Raw genomic sequence first — 10,185 nt, 5'->3', positions numbered from 1 at the left:
GCACAGCAAAATCTCCAGTGTTAAATTAACACTGGAGAGTGTCTATATGGGTCCACACCTCTGAGTGTTAAATACAACACTGTTGAGTGTTAAATTAACACTTTTGACAGTGTTATATGTTTAAAAGTAACCTAGTCAGTTTTGAAGATTAACAAGATAAGAGATAAGATAAGATAGAACTTTATTAATCCCTCGGGTGGGTTCCTCTGGGAAATTCGATTTCCAAAAAAAGCACAGCAACGACCGAAGTTACAGTTACAGAATTGTTATATATATATAAATATATATATACACACGCACACACACACACACACACACACAAATACAGAAACAAATATAAATAAAATATACAAAGGGGATAAATAGAATAAATAGGAATAAAAAATAAAAATACAAGTGAATTGCACATTTCAAGTCTTGAGTCTATTGCACTGTTGACTATTTACAAAAAGTATTGCACAAGGTATTGTACAGTGAGGTGAAGAGGCACTACAGCTTAGTTGTTCCCCCCTCCTTTGTCCTCCTGTTTCCTGTTTCCCCTCCCTCTCCCCTCCAGAGAGGAGTTAAACAGTCTGATGGCGTGTGGGACAAAGGAGTTTTTAAGTCTGTTAGTTCTTGTCTTGGGGAGAAGCAACCTGTCACTGAACAGACTCTTCTGGTTGTTTATGGCCGTGTGCAGAGGATGCCTGGCATTGTTCATAATGTCCATCAGTTTCTTTAATGTCCTTTTCTCTGCCACTGTCACCAGAGTGTCCAGCTTCATGCCGACCACAGAGCTAGCCCTCCTGATCAATTTCTCCAGCCTGGAGAAATGGCTAACACTGAGCAGTGCTGATTTTCTAACACTGGAAAATAACTCAAAATGTTAGAAATATTCTACACCCTCCCCCTCCCACTGTGAACATGAATTGAATATTCAGAAGACATTTGTTTAAATAGTTCTACAAATCGGAGCTGTTGGTGTGTCCTTGGATTGTGTGGTAATAATATTAGAGCCTGCAATCTTTCTTACTGAATCTCTACTATGAGTCATGTTACCTGAGATTAATTCTATGTTTACCTGTCAGCCTGGACGAATGTGCTGTGTGAAGGAAATTAAATTAAATCAGATCTGAACTGCATACAGTTAAGGAACCTGTTCATATTTGATTGAAATATGAACCAGTGATTTTTTTTGATTGCTGATTCCAAGAGAGTCTTTGTGGAAATCCTGTTTGGCTTTTTGTTATTTTAATTGTCTTTTTCTGTTTTCCAGAACAGTTCTCCACAGTCGCTGTCCACATGGGTCAGTGGGACCAAGAAGCACTCTGCTAATGTGGGACTCTGACCAGCAACATCCAGCAAGACCCAGACAGCGTTTTCTATCTCCCAGCTGGAGTTTTTGTTTGTCTGTGACTAGGGATGGGTATCGAAAACCGGTTCTTGTGGAGAACCGGTTCCCACTGTTTCAATTCCTTGGAACTAGAGCTGGGCGATAGAACGATAACGATATGTATCGCGATATAACTTTTACTCGATAGAGAAATTAAGCTATCGCGATAGATCTCGCCGCTCTCGTCCTCTTAAAAAAAAAAAAAAAAAAAAAAAGGTCAGCCAATCTAAATTAAGTAGCGCAGAGCCGAACCAATCACAGCCGCAGCGTCACGTCGCGTGACTTGTTACGTACAGCACAAGTGCCAAGCCGCACATGGGTTTGTTTGGGAAGCAGCCAGCGCGTAATGGAGGAAATGAGTGTGCCGACTAGAAAAATCAACCGAGCGTGACCGAAGAGAAAACAGATGATGGTTCCAATGCCGGAGAGATTGTCGAACGGAAGAGCCATAGAAGTTCCGTAGTGTGAAGGTATTTCGGCTATTTCAAGTCTGACAAAAACAGAGTAGCGTGTACTGTAAATTGTGCCGAAAGCAAGTCTGGAAATACAATAAACTGGTGCATGCGTCACACTGTGCGCCACGTTATTGTTTCGGTGAAATGAATTTCTACAATACTGTTAATTCTACTCTCTGCAGTGTTTAAATGCTCACATATACACACAGTTACTGTCCCTCCACACATACGACTCGGTTCTGCTTCTATGCCCCAGCTTTGTTTACTTTTTCCCACCGAGGCTTCTAGACTTCTGATTGGCCAACATTTCTGCATGGTTAGGAATCTAGCGCCACCTGCTGCTTTGGCATGTTCATAGCAGCGTTTTCCTTCATTTCTGCCTTTATGTGTGGACGGGATTATTTTTTAAAACGAAAACGGAAAATCTCAGTTTTCAAAAATACCCGTGTACGTGTGGACGTAGCCTCAGTCTCTGACTGGAAGCGCTAATTTGTCATTCGGCTTTTGTCAGACTAAAGTAACTGTTAAAACTGTTTGAAAAGCTAAGCTATACAACAAGGAGAGATTGAGAATTTCCTTTTAGTTCTCAGTTTATTTGATATTGACAAAAGTTAGTCAGTTTTGTCTGTTCTTCTGTAAAACAAACTAAGATTTATTTTTAGAATTAATATTTTGTTTCTAAGTGGAATTGACAATTTAGTCTGTTTCGTTTGTTCTATTTTGAAACTTAAACGCTTTAGCGGCTGCCTTTTGTGTAGTTTGCAATATTTGCCTTTATTTATCTGAAAAAGTCTCATGTTCCTTAAGTACATCTACCCTGTTGAACTTATTATGGGAAATAAATATTTAAATAAAAACAAGCTGCTGATTATTTCACATTTTACTTGTGAGCAACAGCACATTTAAATCTTACAAATATAGTTATTTGGCTTATATCGTGATAGATATCGTTATCGCCTGAAATGAAAAAACATATCGTGATATGAAAAAATCTCATATCGCCCAGCTCTACTTGGAACTGTTTGCCATTTTTGCAAACGATTCCCTTATCAATTCCAGTCGCCCAGAATGACGTCACCACATTGCGGAGCATCATTTACCTGGCAGGAAATACGGCGCCTAAGCGGCTCAAACGCTCAAAAGTTTGATTATACTTTACGAGAACGGATGACAACAGGGGAACTTGCAATACTTGCAAAGTGGATATTTCATTTAAGGGAGGAAACACTACGAATATGCAAAAGCATTTGCTCACAAAAGACGCGATGACCTTAAATGAATCTCGTGAATCTCAACCCAGCAGCAGCAGTAACGTTTGCACGTCCTCTCCCGTTAATGCGGCAGGTAAATAATCAACTAACAGTGCATATTATGTTAGCGCGATCTGCCTTATTACAAAACCTGCTATTACTGTGCATTTAGGTGACCATGATGAGAGAGACAGACAGAGTCTGGCTGGCTCAGGTGCTGGCAGTTGTTGCTGCAGTCTACCGGTGTCCTTTCAGGCCAGGATAGACGAAGCAGTGACTAAGTTTGTGGTAAAAGGTTTGCACCCATTTGCCACAGCAGATGCCCCTGATTTTCGGTAAGTGAATGTGTTTAATTGTAGGCAGGGTGTAATGGAGGAGGTCACTTTAAGAGGGATGGACTTGACCTCCTGACTATGAATGATGTAGATGATAAGGTGCTGACTCTATGAATCCACAATCTCAACAGGGTTGTCCGATAAGAACAGATGGCGTATCCACAAAATCCACTGCCACTCAGGTATCTGCCGTTCACTCATTTATTAACAAGAATCCGAAGCACACATCCATAATGTGAGTGAGGGGATTTAACAGGCTGTAAAATGCTATATGCCGTGTGGTGAGTGATGGTGTGGTTTCTGTTGGAAAGAACATAAAAGTCTTCCATAATTATGTGAACAGAGTGAATTAAATGTGTAATACAACAATACAAACAATACTGGATAGTGGAACATTCAACCAAAATAAGGGAGTGTCAACAAATGCTAATTTTACTATTTACATAAATCCTAACTAGGCACTTTACATCAGAGCTAACATGAGAAATTAGTGACGGTCCCTTAATGACCGCACGGCAGAGGCTGCTTCGCAGTAAACGGCAGTAACAATCGGTAAACAAAGTATGCGCCAAGGATTAAACAAGGGAGGATAATGGCCGCAGCAAAGAACAAACACGATAAAACACAGAAACTTACAGTCTCATGGACGCACACCGCTAACAGCATTAGAAGGAACGAAAATCCACACGGTGAGTAAACTCTGCTGACTCTTCCCACCTGCAGCTCCGACCGAACTCTCTGCGTCGACGTGTGCGTAGTGATGAGGTAGAATTGTGTCTTCTGATTGGCGAAGAGAATGGGTTGCCTCACCGCTCATTGGCTAAACGGCAGCAGTATGCTGATATCTTACTCCGCAGATGTGGCTCCGTTCATGAGTTCTGTGAACTGGCTGGCCTTTTGTACACAGGGACATTACTGGATATTCTTGTGTAATTGCTACAGATTAATTTATGTTATACTTTGTTATTGCTACAGAAGAATATTTATTTTATTATTTTACATTTACAATTTCTTTTCCTGGGGACCCTGTGACACCCCATTGAAGAGCCGTAGGCTGGATCTCTTAAGATCTCACTGCTGTGTTTGTAAGGCCATGTTACTCCTAAATTTATATCTTGTTCAAAGAGAAGCTATAAAACAAAGTTCTAAGCTAATCGACCTTAGTGTTCTCCTTTTTTAAAAAGAATAGATAAAGAATCGAATCGTTAAACAGAATCGAAAATGGAATCAAATCGTGAAAATCTTATCAATACCCACCCCTATCTGTGACTGGAGAGTCAGATTTTTGTTGAGCTTCACACTTGCAGAGGTAAGTCAGTTTGCAGAGATCCCTCCCACCCTGGCTTTTATGTCCTAGATTTCTTATCTGAAACAGTAATATTTCAGTGACTGCTGCTTATACCACACGTTAATACACTCTACTGATCCCTGATAGGAGAATCATCAATTTTGGCAACAAAGAAGCCTGGTGGATGTTTGTTTACAGTCTGATGATGGGACATCATGCTCTGCATCTTCAAAGTTTGCCTCCTCATTATTATTCATACCCAGTAATGTGAAGTATGCTCATATCTACTATAACTGAACCAACCTGGTGCTCTTCATTTATGGAGGCTGTTGAGTCTGAATGTTGTGTATCTCGTGTTCTCTGGGCTTTGTCCTCAGTCTTTTCGCAGGATCAGAAAACAAAACCAGGAGGCGCGTAAATGTTTCTTCTCCATGATGTTTCTTCAAATGTTTCTTCTGGATGATGATAAGACTGTGACACGGGATGCCACCTTTGGTCTTGTGATGAAGCAAAGGTCAGGAAGAAGTGGGATTAACTGGTACCCACATCTGAGAAGGATGTACAGGGGCACCTGCAGCCAAATCCAAGCTTCAGGTTAGTTGTAGTTGCAGAACGCTATAGACTGAGACAGCTGAGGCATCAAATGTTTGATTAAACGGATGAACAAGAGAAGTTTCTTCCCCATAATTATCACTTCTTTGTCACGGCGGGGTGCGCCGGTGTGTAATGGAAACAGGACCCAAAAGCAGATGAGGACGAGGAGTTGAAGGTTGAACAGAAAAAGTGATCCTTTATTAGATGACGGCAGAAGTAAACCAGGAAACCAAAGTAAACTGACAAGACACTAAGAAACAAAATACTAAACGGTACTGAGACCAAAAACTATAACTATGACTGAGGTGGAAATAAACAGGCTAAGACTATGACTAACGTGGAAATAACAGACGAAAACTAGACCTATGACTGAGGTGAGGTGAGGTAAACAGACGACCCGACAATGACATGCAGAAAACAGAGGGCTTAAATACATACATGAGGTGATCAGGGGAAGTGGAGACACATGGGGGAAACAGCTGACTGACATAAACCTAAATGACAGGACCAGGAGGAGGAAAGCTAAATACAATGAACAAAGAACACATGACACTGTCAGAATAAAACGGGAAATACTAAAACTAGACATGACAACACAACTTAACATACCTAATACGTGAAGAATAATACAAGAACCCAAAACATAGAAAACCAAGGGAACAATAATAAATAACAGCTTAAACTAAAGCTAGATAGGAAATGACACAAAACTAATCACATATCAAAATGAGACAAATACAAAAATGAACTCAGAGCGCTGGGTCAGAGACCCAGCCTGTGACATTCTTAAAATCTGTAGCAACTTCAAGTCTGTCAGCGTGCTGAGCATGCTCAGAATGTGACAATATATTTTTGTTCAATATTTAATTTCTTTCAGTTGCAATTGTTAAATGAAAAAAAAATAAAAAATATATTCTTATAATTTAGCAAACTAATTTATCAAAAAAATATACATATATCTGTATTAGTTTTAATAAATTAATTTGACACCTGTATTGAAAATACCATATTGTATTCATACAGAATCAGTTTGGTATCATTGTTTGTCTGATTGTTGAAATTAAGAGCTGCTTTGATCTGTTAAGATCTAAAGTATCCAAAGTTGAGCTCTGATGTTTCTTCACCCCTGTGTGTGTGATATGTGATTCCTACATGCTGGCAGAGCAGAGCGGCAGTTTGTGCTCACAGATGGTGACGGTGTGGAGAGACGGTGGTGTTTCCTCAGAAGAACCAGCAGAGTCACTTGCTGACTGATGTTCGTCTGCACTGCACAGAGGAAATCAACTGACCGAGGTTTGTCCAGTGACGTGTTATGAAATGTATATTTTGGTTTTATGCTTACAGTTATGATTTTCTTGACAGAGGCTCTGCAGAGGTTAGACAAAGCAGAGAAAGAATGTGCTTTACATTTTACTGTGATTTATTGAGATATTTGTTGCCTGATGTTCAGCAGGAATGGAGAAATAGAATCAAAGGGAGATGTTTTTGCTGTTTTTGTAATGATGTAAGTAAATCTTCAATATTATTTATTTGCTTGGTTATATTAGGAGTGTTTCTGAGTGAGGGGGGAGGAGTCATCATCCAGGTAAAGTGACGTGGATCAGTGGATACACTTGTCTCCCCTTTAAAGGAGACGATCCAAGTCATCCTTAAATGTTAGTGCTTTCAAATACACAAACATTTTTAAAGGACAAAAATGAACATCCAACTTTGACTGTAATACAAAATAAATCTTTGCATGTGTGTTTTCAAACTCTCAGATGGGCAGCATATCAGTCTTGGACTGTGTAACCTGCCGGAGCAGCACTGAATGACCACCACACATGAGCATGTTCCTGCAACATTCAGCATCTGATCCTTCATCTGTGTGCTTCTGCTTTTGGTAAGTAGAGTTACCCAACTCCAGTAACTCTAAACACATGCCATCCATTTCTGACGGCCTGGTTACTTCCTGTCAGTTACTTTAGAAACCATGTGGTCACCTGACCTAACACTGTTTCTTCTTCTTCCCCTTAATGTTCAAGTGTCACGTGTCAAACAGCTGGAGAGGAAACTACACCAGTGTACTGGGATGTTTCACCAACACGTGCCAGATGCTGTTCCATCATGGTGACATCACCAGAGACAGCCCCACCCACCTCAGGACCTCGCCATTGATCATGATGATTATAATGATGACAGCGAGCGGAACTAAGACTGTAAAAATCCACGACCAGAATGTTTCTTTCTAATTATGAATGAATACTGAGAGCCTCTTTCTGTGTTTTGTCTGTTTTGGGTTTTTACCTCATTTGTTACTAACAAAGTTCACAAACTCACACAGTTTACATTCTGTATGTTTCCATCTTTACCAGCCACACTCTAACTGCATTTAAGAAAATAATCCTTAGAAATCGTCGTTTTTCTCTTTTGTAATTGATGATAATTCAGTGAATATACTGCGCTGCTTCCTTCTATTGCGTCACACATTGCTTTAAGTTTTTCAGTGTCCAGTTATTTTTTACTGCTGTTTGAATTCTCTGTATGTTTGACCCTGTAGACTGTTTGATGGACTGCTCGTCTTCCTGTTTGTTACCGCCGCCTGTTTTTTAATAAAGATTTGGATTTCTGACTTCAACACAGCCTCTGCGTGTCCTCCCTTTGTGTCCTCTTCCTCTGTGAATGTGTTGCATGTGTCACAGATTCCTTTTATTAACAGCTTTCCCACAGTGAGTTGCATCAGCATTCATTCACAGCACATTTCAGAAGGATTCAGATTAATACAGTGATCTTACAGTCAGAATGATCCTGACAGAGTGCCACTGTAAATGATCTTTCATCAGGTCAATTTCAAAGTTCAGTATTTCAAAGCAGGAGTTATGAAGAATCATGCTGGCATTAGGACTAATAATATGTACTTAAAGTCAAAGTTTTTTAATTATGCTAGAATATTGGAAGACAATCAACTTTTAGTGTTTTCCGCATATTAATTATTCTGAAATAGAGACGGTGACCCTAACTGTACAGAAGCACTAAACAACTGACAATCTAACAGACATCATTGGCCTGAGCCGTCATGCACAGTGAGTCTGATCCTTTGCTGTGAGAGTATGACAAGCATGTTTCTGGTCAGTTTGGAAGAAATAATATCACAATGTTGATCTTTTTTCCAATATTCCTTCTCTTTTACAACATAAACTGTGATCAAAGCTACTTATGTTCACAGCATGTAATAATACTGACAGTCCAGGGCATTGTGGTCTGTTGAGCTAGGGTTAGGGTTAGCAATTCAGACATATGTAATCAATATTAAACGTCTCTGACGTGGGCCACTGTGTTGGGAAATCCATACCAGGCTGGAAGGAGTCAAGGTAGGTGAGCATCCACGAGAAGACACAGCAGATGCATCCTACTAATACTGACAGGACCAGGAGACTCCAGAAACCGAGCATCTTCTCTTCAGTGCCATCCTCTCCTGTCACCCTCTCTGCCCGCAGCTCTTTGAGTATGGGGTAGATAAGGGCGCAGAGAAACCCTTATTGTGTGGATGCCTTAATAGGCATCCACACTATTGAGTTCCTGTTTCTCTTTATTCTTTATTATTCCGGGTGTTTCCGTACACTTTTCGCCGTGGATCTACTTCCACAATTTTTGTGCTATTTTCACCGTTCAAACTCTAAACTGTTCTGCTCTTTCTGCTAATGCCGGCTATGACTTTTGGTGTTTATTACTATTATACTTTTTAAAATATTACACTTTTTTCCTTTAATTTGTCCCATTGAAATGAATGGGAAACTTCCACAATTCTGCTAAAACTTTCTTGTCTTTGAAACTTAACTACTGCCTCATACTTTCACCTAGAAACTCCATTCAAACTTTAAAACGTTCTCAAATTATTGGGCTATTCCTGTGTGATTCAGCTTTTTCAGATCTTCTACCGTTTTCATCTTATCTCTCTTTAAGTCTTCAGTGGCAAAATTGTGATTTTTCAGAAAATACATGCGTTGCTATGGTTGCTATGCAATTAACTCAGAGGGGACAGTGAAACTGTTTGAATTTTCTCTTCATGTCCAAACGACTTCTTGCTACTCGCTCAATTTCCACTCAAGCCCCACAAATTATACATCAAAACGTAGGTATTTTTGCTGGCTTTCAGAAAATGCCCCTATCATTGTTGTGGGACTCATAGATATTTTGCAAATCTCCTCAGAGTAACACAAAGTGTGAAAACTCTCCATATAAACTCAATGGAGAGTTTGTTCAAAATCACCGCTGGATTTCTGTAATGAGAGGCATTTTCAAATTGTCATATCTCCTTAACGAAGCGAAGTTAAGACATAAGGCTTGTCCCTGTATATCTTCAGACACTCCTGATGCTCACAATTCAAGAATTATTTTCTCACCTATTACCGTTCTGAGATGAGTTAGACTTGATTGAGGGGTGGAAATTTGTCCCTCGCTCAGATTTCATCAGATTTCAAATTCTGGAAATGAGGCACTTTTTTCTCTCATCATATCTTTTCGATGGATTTCCACAGAGCCCTGAAAATTTCCATGACTGTTCACCAAAGCCTGCTGTTTCTTACGGTGAAAGAATGATTTTGATGCTCCATATAGATTTAGAGTTACCAAAGGTTGTTTGAGAGCAAGTCAAGGCAGTTTTTGCTTCGCCTCTACACAGTTACAGTGTATTACAAGTCATATATCTTTAATAATTTATATTTTATCTCTGAATTAAGAAGACCTGAAGATTCCCCCATCTCTTCTGAACAAAACGATGTCTGAATGACCGTTCTAGCCTCTACGGTTAGGAAATTATGGCCATTTGTTCGAGGGGAATCCTGAATGTCAGAAATACACTGAAGAAAACTCACACCTCTCTCTGTGTCTGTGTGTGTAAGGGCTGACTACA

General features: G+C 39.8%; 1 long non-coding RNA gene across 5 annotated transcripts; it reads left to right on the top strand.

Moving 5' to 3' along the window:
- Positions 1–2,946: 2,946 nt before the first annotated feature.
- On the top strand, positions 2,947–7,937 carry LOC147302783 (uncharacterized). Of its 5 annotated transcripts, none has more exons than XR_015127221.1 (8): positions 2,947–3,171; positions 3,250–3,412; positions 3,544–3,594; positions 5,078–5,294; positions 6,457–6,587; positions 6,842–6,949; positions 7,055–7,176; positions 7,319–7,933. It is a non-coding gene; the product is annotated as an uncharacterized LOC147302783 (long non-coding RNA). The 5 variants fall into 5 exon arrangements; XR_015127218.1 differs by having other exon boundaries at positions 3,544–4,101; positions 6,462–6,587; positions 7,319–7,925; XR_015127217.1 differs by having other exon boundaries at positions 3,544–4,101; positions 7,319–7,925.
- Positions 7,938–10,185: the final 2,248 nt, after the last annotated feature.

The sequence above is a fragment of the Aulonocara sp. 'chitande type north' Nkhata Bay genome, linkage group LG23 (genome assembly GCF_057382095.1).
Source record: "Aulonocara sp. 'chitande type north' Nkhata Bay isolate Kocher_YH1m ecotype deep benthic linkage group LG23, A_spYH_male_GT1.1, whole genome shotgun sequence".
Taxonomy (NCBI): Eukaryota; Metazoa; Chordata; class Actinopteri; order Cichliformes; family Cichlidae; genus Aulonocara; species Aulonocara sp. 'chitande type north' Nkhata Bay.
Note: the sequence above shows the minus strand (reverse complement) of the source record. Positions and strands in the feature narration are given on the sequence as shown.